The following is a 19,736-nucleotide window of genomic DNA, read 5'->3' as shown; positions in this document are numbered from 1 at the left end:
GAGTCAAGCCCTCCAGTCTATATCCAAGTTCATAAGAGACAACGTGGTTGGTCTACGTGAAAGGGCATCTGCTACCACGTTGTTCTTACCCTTGACATACTCAATGTCAAAGTCATATGCTTGGATCTTGATGATCCACTTCTGTTTCCTCTCCTGTAGCTGCTTCTGCTCCAAAAAGAACTTGAGGCTATTGTGATCAGTCCTCACCTTGAACCTGTTACCCTCCAGATATTGCCGGTACTTAGCCAATGCATGCATGATGACCAGCATCTCCTTGTCGTATATAGAATACAACCTCTCGTGCGGAAGGAGTTTCCGGCTCTCGAAGGCTATAGGGTGGCCTCCCTGCATCAATACTGTGCCAATCCCCTCTCCCGATGCATCACACTCCAAAACAAAAAGCTGCGTAAAATCTGGCAATGCAAGCACTAGGCAGCTGCTCATAACCTCCTTGAGCCTGTCAAAGGCTCGCTGCGTGGTATCGGACCAACTGAATGCCCCCCTTCTTCATCAAATCTGTCAGGGGTGCAGCAAGCTGTGAGAAACCTTTGACGAACTTCCGGTAGTAAGTGCAAATGCCAATGAATCCTCGAAGTTCCGTCACGTTTCTCGGCTCTGGCCATTCCCTGATGGCCTTGATCTTCTCCTCGTGGACCCTCACTCCGTCCACGCCTATGATGTGTCCCAGATACAACATCTCTGTCAACCCAAACTCACACTTGGAGAGTTTGGCATAGAACTGTAGCTCCTCTAAGATACGCAATACTGTCTCAATGTGCTGGAGAAGCTCCTCCCAAGTCCTGCTGTAAATGAGAATATAATACCAACACAAACTTCCTCAAGTGACTACGAAATATGTGATTCATGCAGGACTGAAATGTAGCTGGGGCGTTGGTTAGCCCAAAAGGCATAACCAAGAACTTGAAGTGCCCATAGTGACACCTGAAGGCGGTCTTAGGAATGTCCTGCTCCCTCACGTGAATTTGATGATACCCCAATCTCAAATCAATCTTTGAGAAGAAACGTGCCCCTCTCAACTCGTCCATCAACTCATCGATCTTGGGTATGGGGTACCTGTTCTTCAAGGTCTTCTTGTTCAGGGCCTTGTAGTCAATGCACATCCTCAGCGTACCGTCCTTCTTCTTCACCAACACCACAGAAGAAGCAAAAGGACTCGTGCTCGGTCGAATGTGCCCAAGAGCCAACAACTCTTGGATAGCCCACTCAATCTCGTCCCTGTAGGCCTTAGGATGCCTATAGGGGGTGGTGATCACTGCCTGGATGCCTTGCTCAAGCTCGATAGTGTGCTCAAACCCCCGATCCGGTGGCTGTCCTGGTGGAATCTCTCCAAACACTATGGCATACCGATCAAGGATGGACTGGATCTCTGGATGTATCGTCTACCCTGTAGTCCCTGCCTCTGATGCACGCAGCTCCACTGCCCACTCTATGTCTCCCTTCCGAAAGATTGCCTCCATCCGATGAGCCGACACAGTCTGAGGCGGATATGTGTGTTGTCCCCGTATCTTCTCATGCCTCCCTGTCTTCCCATCATCCCACTCCATCTCTAGGGTCTGCCAATCCGTCGTGACCTTCCCTAGAGTAATAAACCACTGAACACCCAGTATCATGTTGGTGTCCGGAATATCGACCACGAAAAAGTGGTCAGTCAATGTGTAGGTGCCCATCGTCATTGAAAGCCCTAGGACATAACGAGCACACATCATGGTCTGATCTCCTGGGACCAATACTAAAAACCCATCGAAACTCTCTATCTGAATACCTCTTCGTTGAACCATCTATGCATCAATGAAGTTGTGGGTTGCCCCACTGTCAACCAAAACTGATACGCGTTGGCCACGACTGTCCCTCGTATGCACAACGTCAGATACTTGGGTACTCCTCGCAATGCTGCAAGGGCCCCTCTGGTAGGTGCAAATGATGCACTTCCTGCTGCTACTGGTGGAGGTAGTAAAGGTCCCTGTATGGCATGGCTATCTCCTGCCTCCCCATCATCCTCGTCATCCTCTTGTCCACTGCTCTCGGAGAAAACCTCAATAAAATGTGCTTTACCAGCAACACATCTATGTCCCGGTGCCCACGGCTCCTGACATGTGAAGCACAACCACTTCTTCTTCAGCTCCCTCCTAGCATCATCATCAAGTTGTACTCGTCCTGGATTCCCCTTTGGAGGTGGAATCCTCACGTCCTTCCCCTTAGACTGGAAAGTCTGTCTCTGGGGGTAAGGTGTCACGGTTCTGGGTAAGATATCTTGTAAGTCAGGGGTCCTGTTGATAGCGTCCTGGAGTGTGGCTGGTCTAGTGGATCGGACTAGACCCCGAAGTGGCTCTTCTAACCCCTCAACATACATATAGACCCTCTGTGTCGTGGATAGGTTGGCACCATCACGGAGACCCTCAAGAAATCTGCAATGTAGATCTCTGGGCTACTTGTCTGTTTGAGCCTCGTCAGCTCAACGAAATGCTGCTCTGGATCTCTCCGATCAAATTGCTCCATCAGTCACCTCGTAAACTCGGCATATGTCATCACTGTGGAGTGCCCTAGTGTAACCATCCCATGAAACCACCAATCCTGGGCCTTGCCATCCAAATGCAATGTTGCCACCTTGATGGCCTCTGCCTTTGACATCTGGTTAAGCTGGAAATAAATGTCCAGCTTCTCCACCCAAGACTTTGCCGAACTGTTTGATGAGCCATCAAATGTAGGCAAGTGGAATTTACTCGATGCATGGTGGCTATCGCCATCATGGTAATGCCGGTACCCCCTATGATGGTCGCGGGGTCTGCTATCCCGCTGGAGCTGAACAAAATCTCTGAATGAGAGGACTTCCCTGAACTCCTGCCCATAGGCCTGGTACTCTGCAAAATAATCACCCATATGTCTGGGCTCTACCTCCTACTGGGCTACAGCCCCCGTGTCTGCTCCTAAGAAAGTGGGCATGGTAGAGTGTGTAGGGGCATGTGAGGCCACCTGCTCCGTAGTATCACGCTGCTCTGGCAAGTGATGGGATGCACCTGATCCCTCACCAATCTGAAAAACTCGTGGGCTCTCTCGTTGTCTGGCCTCTACTGCTGTGAATCTCTGCCCCATCACCTCAATATGCCTCGACAGATCCTACATTGATTTGAGGAGCATATCCGCAAATCTCTTCTCATCCTCGTCGGCCATCTGTTCTGCATCCACTATTGGTTCTCTCTGTTTTGCGTCTGCCACAGGCTCCTCCTGTTTAGTGTCCACTATGGTAAAACAGTCTCCCTCCCCGTAGGTATTCTCCAACCTACGTCCAGTGTCTCTATACCTCTTACCTCTGTAACAAATGTAGGGTTTTTCCCCTGGTGTCATAGATTGCTAGCTCCACAGGCTGAGCCAGATCTATGCTCCGATAGCACTGTAGTATTTCGAACCCAGAATATTCCTCAAACCCCAGCAAAAACTCCAACAAAATATGTGCAAATGATATAATAACCCAGAAGTGATAAAATAACTGTGGAACAGCATATAATAATGTAAACCAGAAATATAAGCAGATACACAAGAAATGCAACGAGAAATGCTAAGCCATTTCATTATACTAGCAATAAAATGAGTACAAGAGGTGATTAGACAGATGGCACCTCGACTTGCACAAGGAAAGTGAAGAAATACTCTCAGAATGATAAGAATGGTGTCTCTGCGTGGATGCTATTGATGTGCTACTGCTGCTGTTAGAAAATAGATGATGATTTGGGGCTGCTCCCCTCCTCAGAAAAAGCTGAAACTCTGGATTCAGACTCTACTCAAGAAACCCAGAAAAACCCAGAAAGCTTTCCTGGAATGGCCGACCCCAAAAAACACCCTCTTGGGGTTTTGCGTAGTTCCTCAATACCCTGCACTGCCACTGAAGAAAACCTCTCTAAACTCTACTTGAAACATTGCCGGAAACCCTGCCAAAAATCATCTGATGAGACAAGAGTTGGACCCCTGCTCAATCTCCCAGCATAACTCCACCTGCAAAACCCCAATCCGGTACTACAACCAAACAGAGTTGCGTCCCTCTCCCAGTGTTGCGCAGTCCTCCAAAACGCTACTAAAACTGCTGCTGGAATGCTGATGAAACTACTATTGAAACACCAAAGGAAATACCTTACCCGAGCAGGCACTCGAAGTCCCCCGGGGCTAAGGGTGAGATCTCTGAACGGAGACACTCAATGCACTAAACAATGTTGCAGACTAGCTAAACAGCCAGCGTGCTCAAAAGTCGAAACGACTAGCTCAAAATTCACATAACTGAATGATCCAAAATGAGGGGGCTCCTCTCTATTTTATAGCCTCTGCCTCTCACAATCCCTAGGCTCACCTCCTTCTACGTGCTTCTCCTCTTGCCACGTGTTCTTCCCTCCTGCGCAGTCTCTCCATGTGTCTGCGTGGGCTCCATTTCTGCGTCCCCCTTTGGCCCCCTTGGCTCCCCTTTAAATCACAACGTTGTGCTACCTAAGAAGTGATTTTTTATTCTAAAGTGAGTTATGTCCCCCTTCCTCACTTTTTATTTACAAATAACTATAGAAGGCAAAAATTGAACAAAATTGAATATTCCAATTAGCCATAGCTAATTAGGAATATCACAAATTCTAATGAATCACAAATAAAATTTCCCTGAACCTGTTGCAAATTTGAAATGGGTTTGCTGCTTACTTCAAGTTTTGAAAACAAATGAAAACTTGCAAATAAAACAGAACAAGAATCAAAAATTAAACTAAGGAAAATAGAAACTAATAATAGATGAAACTCGTAAATGCATACCTGGAATAAAATTCTATGTAGATTTTACCTCATGAATCTTCAAATTCTTCCTTCGATTTATCAAAAATCTGACTTTGTTCAAAATCATCCCATTATTTATTTTAAATTAGAGTGGGCAATCAGGCTAAAGGAAATCAATCATTTATGTTCAGAAAATTGAAATTCATAAAATCCATCAGAAACATAAATGAGAATATGCTCCCCTTTGAATTACAAGAACAATTTATTACCTCTGCTCATTCCAAATTAACTTGAGAAAAATATGTATTGTTATAGTGACTATTCAATAATGCCTTTAGTAAATAAATATGATGTGTATTGCAGCATCAGATAATAAACTAAAGATTAGAATGGGATAAAGCCACTAATTGTGGAAGAATATCAACACAGATTTGAATGTGTGCACACAGCAAAATGGACACCCTTAAGGTTATTTTAACAAATTTCGAGGAAGATAATATGAACTTCATGTGATTACAGCGAAAGGTTAGACTGACTAATAATGATTGAATTGGAATTAAGCTTATAATAGACAGTCATATATTTCATGGGATAATGAGATCATGAAGCTTTTTATCCTCAAAACTTTTAACAAATAAATTTCAGAAGAAAATCTTGCAAGGACATCTCGAAATGGATAAAATTAGCTTTGAGGTGATAGGTGCCAAGTGCAAACTCCATTAAATTCAGTTAAGACATTATTCGTAATAGGCAGAGATGTAGCTATTGCTGCAATAAATTTTAATTTTAAAAATGAGAAGCAAGAATTAGAAATTTTCTGATGAGAGGCAAATATTCCCCTGAACATATATATGATATGAGAATAGCTGATTGCTTGCTTTATTTTTTATCTGTAGAACTATTAAGAATAAATTAACTACATAAAACAAACTAACTAAATTAATTCTACTTCTATTTTAACCATATACATGAAGATGACTAGGTATAGTCATATTTCCAATGTAACCATTCTCTCATTTTAATTCCTGCATGTATGTACAATTCAAATGTTAGTAATAAAAATAGAAATCTTATTGAACTAAGAAAATTAAATCTGTAAGTAGAATGCACAGTTATTGTTAGCAACTTAATTAAAATCTCCTTCTCTTGAAATTTCCTTTTCAATTGAATATCAATTGGATCATAGAAATCCAGATGGGTTTCTATTAATGATTGGGAAAGGTTCAAAAGAGAAAATAACAGGCCAGATTGTCGATATGAGCTTTTAAATTCAAAGGCCTGGAAAAAATTGTTAGTGTTATGTACAAATGTTAAATTATTGACAATCTTCCATGAAGGAAAACTTTCCAAATATTTTTCAAATGAGTTAATGAAAAATAGATGGAAGTCTGTTAGATATAATGGAAGATTATTAATTGAATTAGATTGCTGGCCAGATTGTAAAAATACATTCTCTTGTTGACATTGCCTTTGAGAAGATAGAAGCTTTTGATAAAACATTAGCATTGATTGAAATTGAAATATTAATAGCTTTTGATGTTCATGATTATAATATGAAACTTCAATTTCCCAACAGGGCAATGCATCAATTGAGTGTTCAATAGTAAAGTGCTCAATATGCCAGTGTAAAGTATGAAAATTTTGAAAAATAAAATCAGAAAATACATCTAAATTTAAACAAAATAAGTGTGAAAGAAAAAATAAAATGATATTACTATTGGTACAACTAATGTTACAGCACAATTGAGATAGTTTTGAAATAATTTCTTTTTCACAAGGATTGGCCAGAATTATGGAATTTGAATAATTTCCAATTCCAACTTGTGAAGTAGAAAGAGAATTATGATTATGAGTAGGAATGAGAGTTTGATCATAATATGAATCATAAACTGGAATATTTTCTCCACTGGTGAAATCATGAAGATAATTTGCTGCTCTAGAATGAGGATTGGTTGGAATAATTTCTAAATTGAAATGTTCCTCATTCTTAGATGTTATTTGAATTCTCTCATGAGGATTCTCTTGAGAAAAATAGAAATGAACATCCTCAATGTCAGAGTAATTATCATAAACGACATCACAAGATTCTCTAGAATTCCCTTCGATCTAATCCAATATATCAAAACAAGGAGGAACAAGAATTTCATGTTCATTAATGACAAAAGAATGATCAATTATTGTTTCTCTATCTTGATAAAATTAATTGGTATTTCATTTAGATCAGCCTCTTTATTTTCTGAAATATCTTTAATAGCAAGAGGGGAAAAATTACCATCACTAAAAATATCAGGATAAAGGGAAAAATGTGAATCTGAAATAATGCATTTAAAAATGTCTCTGTTTGAGAACTCTTGTGCGTTTTGTTCACTATAAATTTCAGATTCTAGATCATTCCTTTGTGTACTCATGCTTTCTTGAAAAAGGCTGCTTTGCTGCTCTGATTTCAGCATTTGTTCATCATGGAAAAATTCAGAAATTTGTACAGCAGTTTGCATTTTATTATTTACTTTGATTGCTGCTTGCACTTGTTGATTTGCGATCTGATTTTCTGAATTTAATACAGAGTAATTTTCAAATTTCAAGGCAGCTCTTTCTCCAAAATTGCTGTTGTTGTCTTCTTGCATTTGGATAGAAATATTTTCCAAGCTTTGTGAGACCACTTCATCATAATTTATTTGCACATCCATATTGGAATTCTCATTTATGTTGGAAGGGGATGAAACAAAACTTGAACTAATTTCATATGGATTGGGAATGGGAGGAAGAAAACAAATATATTCAAACCAATCTAGTGATTCTTTTTCTATAGGCTTATTTTCGATTTTGAATCTGAAACAATTTAAATGAAATCGAATATTAAAATCTCTAACGGACTCATTTTCAAATCTTCGCAAATATTCAATTTCATTACATACCTATTCATAATCATAGCCGTCAAATTAACAAATGAAAATTGTAACAAATTGATCCCAGTTGTGGATTGAGACAACTAGAAGAGTTCTACACCAGTTTCTAGTTTTTTCCACGAATGTGAGAGTAAAAATTCTACATAAAGTGCCTTCATCAATTCCTTGAAAATCATAATTTGAAACTTTTTGAATAAATTGAAAGACATGATTAAACGCAGAAGAATTTCCCTTACCATTAAACTTTACCTGAGACAATAGTCTTACCACCTCAGGTGGAGTATTAGAAGATGCACGTCCATGGATACAACACCAAATTGGAAGTTTAAGAGGAGCCATCATGATTAAATAAAATGTTAAAATTGAAAAGATTTCAATAGACAACAAGTTTCAGGCCCTCCTTTTAGCACCAAAATGTTGAAGCCTCGAAAATCACTGCAGCAACATGGGGGATGACCACCCGGTCCGGACCTTAAAGCAGTTCATTTTCCGTTTGGAATGGTGGTTCTGACTGGTTCAACTAGTTCCAGTTACCTTCTCTCAATCTCCAATGGCTTTAAAATATGACTTTCATTCACCAATGAATAAGAGACATCAGATCGACCCTCTTGCTGATCAGGCAAGAAAGTGATCCTTAAGCTGATTTGGGGCTCAGTCAATCCACTACTAAAGTTTGTCTCTTTGGGAAGAAGACTTAAAAAAATGTAGAAATTAATCTAAATGCAAACTTATTCTAAGATGCAAGCAAAATGAACTATCTTAATCCTATCTCAATTAGGCAGATATAGATCTAACCCAACCAAGAGCAAGATATTTAAATTATTGAGATTTAAATATGTCTGACTTATAATGAATATCAAGCTAATGAAGTAGTTCAATTAACTGACATTATGAATACCGCACACATTCTATTGAGACCTCTTAACTCAAATAATCAATCAACAACACTCAAGAAAAAGTTCTCAGAATGATTTTGATCATTTAATCAGTAACTTGAATTATTAAACAATAATATGCGGAAGAAGTTCTCAACATATCACTATCCAACAAATCAATTTTAAAAGACATATTTATGAGTAAATAGTTACTCAGAAATCAGAATTCAACCCATAAGATCAGAGATAAATAATAACATAAAAAGAGACAAATTACCCATACCGACAAAAGTGCACAAATATGTAAGTAAATTGAGACATTCTTGTCATCATAAAATGAAACCAGCATTTAAAACAATAGTATTCGAAATACCAATTTATTGAATGCATTTCTCCAGCTCCGGTCTCTAATAGTCCTGTACAACGCCTGAGCTTCTGCGTTCAAAACCAGAGCTATAATAGTGCAAACTCTGTTCATTATACATAACTCAGAATGTAAAATGAAAACCTCAATAATCTCCAGATCTGAGATTCCACTCCTCCCACCTACAACTCTAAATCCTTATTACAAAAGTGCTTTTAGAATTCTAGAATTGTAGAGAAGAGCAACCCTTTTTACATTTTGCAATCTGTCATTTATAATATCTCTAAAGGTATTTTTGAAAGGAAAGTCTGTTGAAGAAAAATCTGTCCAATCCAATTTTATTTGCTTAAAATTTCAATCTTTAATTGTTGGATCATTCTCATTGATTGAGATCCTTCTCTCCATATCTCTTCTACTGTTTTCCTGCAAAAAGAAATCAAAATAAATTAAGATGCAACAATAAAATCAAAATGTCATTTTTGACATTAAAACAAATCCAATCAAATGCAATTTAATTAATTAATTGAAAATAAAATATAAGCTTTCTATTGATGCTTGGGATGGTTTAATTGGCCAAGGAAATCATTGACGAATGGATCTGCATTCAGAAGAGGCTTGGACAAATGAAAATGCAGAAAATAAAACTCAGAAAATTGATTTTATTTTAAAATTTGGAGCTTGATCTTTTGCCTAATTTTCGACCCAATAAATGACCAAATCCGTTAATGAAACCTCCTCAGAAATGTTCTTATTGATTTTATCTTTCCAATGAGCCGTCCTGGAGCTCATTTGGCCAAGTAAAACTCAATCTATGAGCCTCCAAAATTGATGAGTCAAATCTGGCATAAATCTGGAAATTTTGTCGCTAGGCTAAAAAGCAGAATTTTAATAAAAACTCTAATTCTAAATTATACTCTAATTATTTAATAATTAATTATAATTTGATTGTTAATTATAAACTAAACTAATTATTTAATAAACTATTTATTAATTAATATTAATCTAGATAACTAACATATTAAATATTTATAAACAAATTGATCTAATTAATAATTAATTATAATTTAATTAAATTAATTATATTTTATATATTAATTAATTTAAAATTAATTATTTTAATTAAATATTTAAATCTAAAATATTAATTTAACACTACACTACCTACCCTATTCCATTTATTCCATTCACGTATGAGTAGCTTTAAAACAAACCATAAGTCTTCATCCCATATCAGCGATTGGAGATCATCGGGGTTTTGTTAAAATGTTGCGATAAGAAATATGCGATATGATGTAATATATTTTTTATTTTTTTATTTTTTATATTAAAGTTTATTTTAATTAAATTTAATTATATTTTATATAATAATTAATTTAAGATTTAATATTAAATATTAATTTTTTATTTGGGTTTTATTTTAATGATGTTTAATTAAATTATGAAATTATCTACAATGTATCTATCTTATCTAAACTACAGCTACTTTGACAAAAATAAAAAATAAACTACAGCCACTTTGACATTTGGGTTTTCGAGATACTTCATGATTTGGCTATTAAAAAAAAAAAAAAAAAAATGTTAGTAATAACTAACTAAGGGTTAATATTTAAAATAAATTGCATTATTGAACTAATTTAATTACAAAAATCGAATATTGTACATTTTATGCATTTTTAACTCAGACGACATAAATTATTAGACTTCAAAGGAGTGCCATTTACAAACCAATTGACCAAATGAGACGAAACAAGTATCAATGGAAAGCTTATAAAAAATAGATTTTAACAAAGCAATCAAAACAAGAATCTAAAGAAAATGAAAAATTAAGATAATCGTGGGGTAATTAACTTAATAAAAATCCTAAAAGGAATTTAGCCAAAAAATTTATAGAAATGGTCACCATTATTTGAAGTGAACAAATAAAAAATGGGGGGGTTGTGTTTTACCACAACAAAACCATATGAGGCAAATCCAAAATTTTTTATTATTTCAAAAATACTCCAGCTTAGTACAAATCTGTGTAATAACTGGTTCAAGGGTTCAACCCTGAAGACTTCGACATAATGAAGTATTTAAAAAAAATTACAAAAATATTACAATAAATGTATGAGTGACACGGCATTCTATTATTACTTAGAACTAACAGAAACAAAAGTAATTCGATTAAAATGAATGAATGTAAACATCTGGCCCTGTTATAAAGGAGAGCAGTTGCTGAGTGGCCACTATTCAGGTGTTGCGCTGGTGAAGCTGATGTGTCCTTTAATCCTGAAATTCACACAACTTTTCCCACCTTTCTTCATCTGGAATAGCTATCTTGGTTACCTTGCGGTAGATTTCATCTACCTCAGTATACCGAGCAAAAGTGGGTTTAACTGTGAAAATATGTTTTATCTCATGTTGAATAAAACTTATGTTGTTGATGGCTTCGTAAAACGCTCTGCCTGTCATAGAACCTTTGATATTGGAGGACTTAGTTGTATCCCTGCGTTACAGGTCTATTTGGGCACATCACTTCCATCATTCAGATCAGTACTTTTAGGGCTCATCAAACCCTAATTTAGTTGCTACATGCCCTAAAAAAGTCATCACATTGAATGCCATCATTCCTGAGAGTTTCCTAGCCTAAAGACATCCTGAAATGACGCCTTAAGGGACTAGCGCAGCCTTGGTCAGGGGTAAATGCACTGCAGAGCACTTAGGCCCATTCAAGCCTGCTCTGCAGAGCACCTAGGCCCACTTTGACCTGTGTTGGGTGAGATTGAGCGAAATCTTCATAGGGTTCTGGGAATATTCCTACATTCTAAACCATTCTAGAAGATTCCCACCTCTTATCCTCTCCTATGAGCTTGAAATTGGATAGGGAATGAATCAAATAACCTCCTATCCTCTCATCCCTTCCTCCATGGAAACTAACTCCCAAATTGGAAATCCATTCAATGCCCAATTTATGACAAAACCACCTCCATTTCCCTATAAATTTAGCACTCATCATAGTGATCAGGGGTTGGACTTTGAGAATTTGTAAGGAGATACTGTTGGTTTGAGGTTTGAGATTATAGCAAGTATTGTTATGCTACCGGAGAGTTGTGCTTTTGGTGTGACGAAGGATGGAACTCAAGCTGGATGAGTGACATGGGATCGTACTTCTTTGGTTGTAACTCTTCCTTCTACTTAATAAAGTTGTTTACACCTTTTCCAATATTCTTGTCTTTATGTATGATGATTATAGGTGTAAATGCTTTTGATTCCATTTGCTTATAATAGATAGATCTCTTGCTTTGATTGGTTTTTATCCTTTGTTTATGATTGCAGGTACTTATCCGGCGGATTCAGATCGAGAAGGAGTGACAAGAGCTATTCAAAGGAGACAAAGGGAAGCAAAAGATAATAAGTAGGTCTATTTTCTTATTTATTTTCTATAGGAAAAGGTTAAACTCTTTAAATCTGTTGTTCTAGGTGTAGCTACCCACCTAGGGAAGTTGTGTTTATCCGTAGATGCAAAATTCCACATAACAAATTGGCGACTCCGCTGGGGAACGATCATCATTCCGGGTAGTTTATCTTCATCCTAGTACACCCTAGTAGACTTTACTTGCCTTCATTGTTCTTATTTCAGTGTTTTTGAAGTGTTTTTTGGTAAAAATTGTGCTTGAAAGTCCCTTGAATGGCCTCTCTGGCACCAGCGCAGGCTTGGTCTGGACACATAGCGTTGTAGAGCACCCTTGGTTTGAGGACAGTGCTCTGAAGTGCATTGTCTCCCATTCAGGGCTGCGTTGATCCTCCTTAGGTCAAAAAGCCCACCTTTGGCTTGGTTTTTTCCAAATTTTCTTCTGTTTTTGCTTGCTGAAAGATCAAAGATTGTTGTGTCTCTGAAATCAATTTGTATTTCCTTTCTTAGCCCTAAGTTGGCCTTGATTGTTTAGTGTTTCTTAAATTATTTCTTTATCATTATCAATTCATTGTCAAAGTTAGATTATAGTCGATTAATCTCTGTTGAAAAGAAAGTGTCGTAAAAGTATTCATTTCTTTCGAAAAGGAACTGTTGTAAAGTCTTCGTTCTTGCAAAATATTGATTGATTGTATGTGCATTAGTTTCATTTTGTTCATCTCAACGTTAAGGGAATTGAAAAGAAAAACTTGCATCGTGTATTGAAAAAGTTTGAGTGTGCTTATAGGAATAGTTTAAGGAAATTTCATTAGATGTGCTCTTTGCTCTTTGATTCAAAGAATCGGATTGCTCTATCCCTATTAGCTAAGATTTTCAATGTTCAAAATTGAATGAAAAGAATGCTTATCATATTATTTGCATTCTAGGCATTTCAAAGACATCACGTGGTGAACTTGAAAGGCAAATTCTTAATCATGATCAACTTAAAATTAATCTCAATTAACTAAATGGAGCATTGTCACCTAATGTAACACATTTAGAGGTTCTAGGCTAGAGACGTGTTTCGGCATCATAAAACATAGTAGTTGTCGCTAACTTGTCTGCAATACATTCCTAGTGTGATACCTCATTCCACGTATGTGAGTCTATCGTAGTTCGTCCACGTACCTTCAGGTATATAGGGTAGTGGTACAGTACGTAAAGTATAAAGGAATGCTCTCACTGTGCGGTTTCGCATTAGATAACGCTAACACAGATTGGGCCTCCACGTATTTTCGGGTATATATGGGAGGACTACATTAAGTTGTTATCCATCCTTAGGTAACTGAGTCAGTTGCATTGTACACTGTGATACACCGAACACAGCATTCGAGGAGATTGCTTGCCCGTACTTCTCGGTTCATCGAGAGATATTCTGCAGTTCACAGTTGCTTGGTAATCTTTTTGCCTAGCTTACCCCTTTTTGTTAATTTCTTTTTTGTAATAAAATCAATCAATAATCGTGGAGGAACATCAACCCTTACCCCATGGTTTGCAGAGGACAGCGAGTAAACCACCTTTACCGCCTGAAGCTACACCTATCTGGCCAAAGCGGTCTCATTTAACTGAATCCAGTACTTCACAAACTTTTGGTTCTTCATCTAAATTACCAAAAACACCTATACTGGCAAGTATTGTGACCCCAGTTACTCCTACAATTGCTGGTACATCTGTTACTGAAGTGTAATCTCCACAATTACCTGAGGACACTAGAATAGAATCTAGTGAAACGGTAACCCAAGTTGTCCAACAAGAAGTTGATTCTCAACCCAAAGTTATTCAACAAGAAAATACTTCTGAACATGAATCTGTTCAACCAGAAGTTGATGTTGAACCTATCACCATTCAAACAGAAGTTACTTCTGAACCAGAAGTTACTTCTGAACCAGAAGTTACTTCTGAACCAGAAGTTGTTCAAGAAGCCCAACCTGAACTTGTTGTTCTTTTACCAGAACACCTGGATCTTGAAGTTGAACAATCAGAAGTTGTTACCATACCGGAAGAAGATTGACAAGTTCATCCTCAGACATCCATAACTGTCGAGACTTCCTCTTTACCTTAGGAACAAATACCGGAAATCTATTACGAACCTGACAGTGAGATCCTTCCACCTAGTTTGATTTCGATAGAAGAGGAACCTGAGGAAGAAACACCCAGAACTCCATTTAATTTTGGAACTGGACTTTATTTGTATTGTCATACTCCTCATTTTACTACTCCTTTTGATCTTGATTACTTTCAGACACCCGTTGATTCGTTAAGAAATTTATTTGGACATTTGACTATGGCAGAGTCAACATCCCAGATTGTACCATCTATTACAGCTATGGCAGAATCTTCTGTCGCAACCTCTTTGATGTTTACTATGACACCTGAGTCACATTTGTATGGTGTTACGTCTATCCCATCGGGTTACCAATCTTTATCTAGAACCCACTTAGGTGTTGCTTCTAGCCCTTGGTCTTCACCCATGTCCTCTACAGGAATTTTATCTGGTTCTTCATTAACGGATATTGAACAGATTGACCCATCAAGTCAATATCAAGTTGGTTCATTTGGTTACTGTCCAATGTATCTGCTTTACACTGGACTACCCCCATATGGAGAACAATATGCACAAGCTCCTTATCCTCCATTTTCTGGGGGAAACTATATGTCGGTATGTTGTCGTCTTTAGGTCAACCTAGAATGATTGTCTTTCAGTGGCAGCCAACAATGCTCATTCAACCAAGGCTTGTGTATCCATCACAACCTATGCAATCTGTCTCATCCATACCTACTACACCTGTTGTTACCGCTTTACCGCAGTCGCAAGCTCAATTAGTTGTATCTCAACTTATGCAAGTTGGTCCTTCAACCTCAGACCCCCAAGTTTCAGGTTTACAGATTCAACCTTCTCAGGCAGTTTTACAACAACCACTTGTACCTGGAGTCTAACAACCTCAGACCAGTTTACCTTTTACTGGAATGACTCAGACTCACACTGGTTTTGTGTATTCACAACCTGGTCAAGCTGACATTGGTGGGAAACAATCGTTAAATCAGCAATCGTTGTATCAACAACAACAACAGTTGCTTCAACAACCTTGGCAGCCCCAATATCAACAGCAACAATTCCAACAATACTAACTTCATCCTGGACTTGGTCAACAAGCTTATGTTGGGTTTAGTCAACAACAAGTTTACCCAGGTCCTGGTCAACAAGCCCATGCTGGGTTTGGACAACAGCGAATGTATCATGGTGCTCAACAACCACCTTATACCGGATTTGCTCAACAAACTTACCCCTATCAAGGTTACCAGTAGCAAATGCCTTATGCTGGTATGCAAAGGCCTATTGCCCAGGCAATCCCATCTTACCCTAGTTATGCTCAACCTGACCTCAATAGACAGTTGCCTTTTTTTGCAACACTTGAATTACCAGATCTAAATCGGCTTACCAATGACCCAATTCTTTATGCACCTTGGTGGTCGGTGATTCCTCATAAATTACCTTCTGATATTTTGAAATTCAATGGAAACCCTGGAGAAGACCCGTCCAACCATGTCATGAATTTTCATTTATGGTGTTCATCAAACTCCCTAAATGATGATTCAATTAGACTACGTCTTTTCCAGAGAACGCTTACTGGTTCGGCTGTGAAGTGGCAAATTGAGTTACCACGAGCTTCTTTTGATAACTTTACATCCTTAGCTACCACATTTTTAACCCACTTCCAGTTACCCATACGATATGAAACTAGAACGGAACTATTGACCAACTTTAAACAGACTACTTCTACTCATATCTCTGATCATATTCATGAGTGGCATCGTCGTCGTTGAATGGTCAAAACTTATGTTCGTGATCAGCTTTTAGATGAGTGGTTTATAAAATCCTTGTTGCCATCTATCACCGAGGATGTGGCGAAAGGTGGAGTTGTCACTGAAGAGCAAGTAATTTCTCGTGCCCAATATTTGGACTTGATTTATACACAGTCTGACACGCTCTATGACAAGATCCCGAATGCACCCAGACCAGCTTATATTGTTCCTCCACCACCATCGAGTAAGGACTCTCATGCCGGTGACGGTGTGATTGGTTCTTCAAGCACACAAACGGCAAGTAGACCATCTGGTCAAAAACTTGCCATTTCCAATCAAACTTCAAATGCATCTGATAACACTCTTGCTTCCGAAATTAATGTCGTGTCATCTGACAAAGGCAAGAATGAAAAGCAACCAGGAAGCAAGAAGGGGAAAAACAAGAAGAAACAAAATAATCCCCCTCAAGAGAAATCATATGATTCCTCTCCTTCGGCTAGGAAACCTTGTTACCCATGTTTAATCTGTAACGATGAGCACTTTACACGAGATTGTCCTCACCGCTCTGAAGTCTCAAAGCTTCTTAAGACTTCTAGTACATCCGTAGTGTTGACTGATCCTTTTCTGAACCCAGAGACACATATGGTTGCTACAGACCATGCTTCCACTTCCCAAGTGCTTATGTTATCCACCTCTAAGCCTAAAATTGATGTTTTGGTGTCAACATGAAGTAAATATTATGGAAATCAACCGTCGTCGTCGAATAACCAGGCCACTAATCAACCTAATCCTTCGACTTCATCTGATCCTATTCCACCACCTATTGCACCAGAGTTAACAATAAAACCACCTAAAGGAGTTGTACATAAATCAACATTTAACCCTCAAGCTCGAGCAACACAGAACTATAACATAGTAGAAGATTTGGCTCAATCACTTTCTGCTATGTCGACGCTTGAGGTGCTTCAAAATTGTCCCTCCCAGAAGCAAGCTTTGTTGTCTGCAATTAGTGGAATCGATCCAACAGATTCCAATCTTGTGGTTTTCAACCATGCGGGTTATACGCCATAGTTACCAGCACAATTAGCATTCCTGATTCAAGTAAATGCCTTGAATAAAATTATTCATCGAACCATTATTGACGAGGGGGCATCTACTTGTATTATGTCAATGAATTGCTGGAAAACACTTGGCTCACCGCCTTTGTCACGATCACCAACAACGTTAAAAGCTTTTAACGATTGCACATATATGCCTTGTGGAATTTTAAGTAATATGCAAATTGAACTAGGGGGTAAAATAGTAACTGTTGAAGTTGAGGTTGTTGACGGACCCCTTGACTACAACATTTTGCTAGGAAGACCATGGGTATATGCTATGGTTGTTGTCGTTTCAAAATACTTTTGTATGATTGCATTCCCTCATAAAGGCGGAATCACAGTTATCAATCAACTCACCTTCTTCACCTCTAGTTCATAGGCTACTGGAAGCATTACGTTAGTTCACGGACCCCCACTATCTCTTCAAAACATTGGTGTAGGTCTCTTTAAGGATTCTTCCCTAATGGGTACTTTTTCACTACTGTCACCATCAAACATGGTGGAAGTGGCAAAAGTTGAGACTTGCAACATGATATCTTCCACTTCATCTAATTTAAGGAAGATTACCGATAGTTATAAAGTTGATATTAGTAATGAAATCATGCCGCTAAGCCCCATTGAGCTTGCATATCAATCAATCTTTCTGGCTTGCACAGCAAACCCAAATCCATTTTTGCCAATTGTATGGGTCGATCGTTCATTAGAATATGGAAGTTCTTCTTATCCATTTTCACATATATTTTCTACTGATGAAGGAATCATCCAATCAATGATGACAGAAGAAGAACCATGGGAAGATTATCATCATCGTTCCCATCTTCTAGATCACATAGAAGATTTTTCAAATGAACTTAATCACCCTTGAGTTGCTAATTTTCTTTTGAATTTTGTTTTTATAGATACAGTAGATTACGAGTGAAACTTGTCAAATATCGAAGAAACTATTTCTATCAATATTTCAACCAAACCTAAAGTTGTAGGAAACATTCATGTTGGCAAATCTTGTTCTCCATCAAAACTTGATATTTATCGTGCTCTCTTTCGTGAATTCCGAGATATATTTGCATGGTCATATGAGGAGATGCCAGGTATTGACTCTAGTATAGTTGAACATGAAATTAAAATGTATACTAACGTCAAACCAGTGCGACAGTGCCTCCGTCCTATTCATCCAAAGAAGGTTGTTGCCATTAAAACCGAAGTTGAAGAACTTTTGCATGCTGGTTTCATATACCTTGTTCCTCTTATTGATTGGGTTTCCAATATTGTTCCTGTCATGAAGAAGCAAGGGACAATACGAGTGTGTGTCGATTATAGGGATGTTAATTAGGCTTGTCCAAAAGACAATTATCCCACTCCCTTTATTGACCAGATTATTGATGAAGGTGCTGGATGTGAAATATTTTCATTTATGGATGGATTTTCCGGCTATAATCATATCAATATCCGCCTAGAGGACCAATCTAAAATTGCTTTTATTTGTACATGGGGCACATTCGCTTATAGGAAACTCCCTTTTGGTTTGAAGAACTCAGGGGCCACTTTTCAGAGGGCAATGACCTATCCTTCCATGACATCAAACACATTGTTCAACCATACCTTGATGATTTACCTGCTCATTCACGAAAGCGGATTGATCACCTGCAGCATTTGAGAGCTATATTTTTACGGTGCCAACACTACAAAATACGACTCAATCCACACAAATGTGTGTTTTGTGTTGGTTCTAGTCATTTGCTTGGTTTCGTAGTGTCTAAGGAAGGAATTCGACTTGAACCTCTTAAGGTTCAGGCAATTCTTGACTTGCCTCCACCTTCCAATCTACTACAATTACAAAGACTCCAAGGAAAGGTTAGCTTTTTGAGGAGGTCCATTCCCAATTATAATGAAACGGCTAAAGGATTTACTCATCTTTTGAAAAAGAGGATACCCTTCCATTAGAATCAGGTTGCGCAAGCTTCCTTTGATGCTCTTAAAAATACCTTGATTAGAGCGTCATTAATGTATTCCTCGAATTATCAAAACGACTACTTCTTGTATCTCGTCGCTGCAGACACAACCATTGTGATGGTTTTAGTCCAAGAAGAAGATGGGATTGAACATATGATATATTATTTCAGTCACAATCTCAATGATACAGAATTTAATTACTCTTACGTTGAAAAGCTAGATTTCATTGTTTTTCAAGTTGTACAGAGATTTTGCCACTATATCTTGCTCCGAAAGACCACTGTCATTTCGGATTGCAACCCTATGACATATATTTTGTCACGTCAATTACTGGGGGGAAATACTTAAAATGGATCTCCATTTTACAGGAATTTGATTTGGAATTCATCAAATCCAAATCAAAGAAATCTCTAGTTTTCACCGAGCTTCTTTGCGACCTTCCCTCGAATGGCATTGATTCAACATCAGAACCATCAATTCTAGATGAGTCTTTGTTCTTGATTTCGTCATCTGACTCGTGGTATGGAGATATATTGATTTATCTCT

Source organism: Pinus tabuliformis, chromosome 5_1 (genome assembly GCF_031772625.1).
Source record: "Pinus tabuliformis cultivar Carrire ecotype Pingquan chromosome 5_1, CPIR1, whole genome shotgun sequence".
Classification (NCBI taxonomy): domain Eukaryota; kingdom Viridiplantae; phylum Streptophyta; class Pinopsida; order Pinales; family Pinaceae; genus Pinus; species Pinus tabuliformis.
This window is presented reverse-complemented; position numbering follows the sequence as displayed.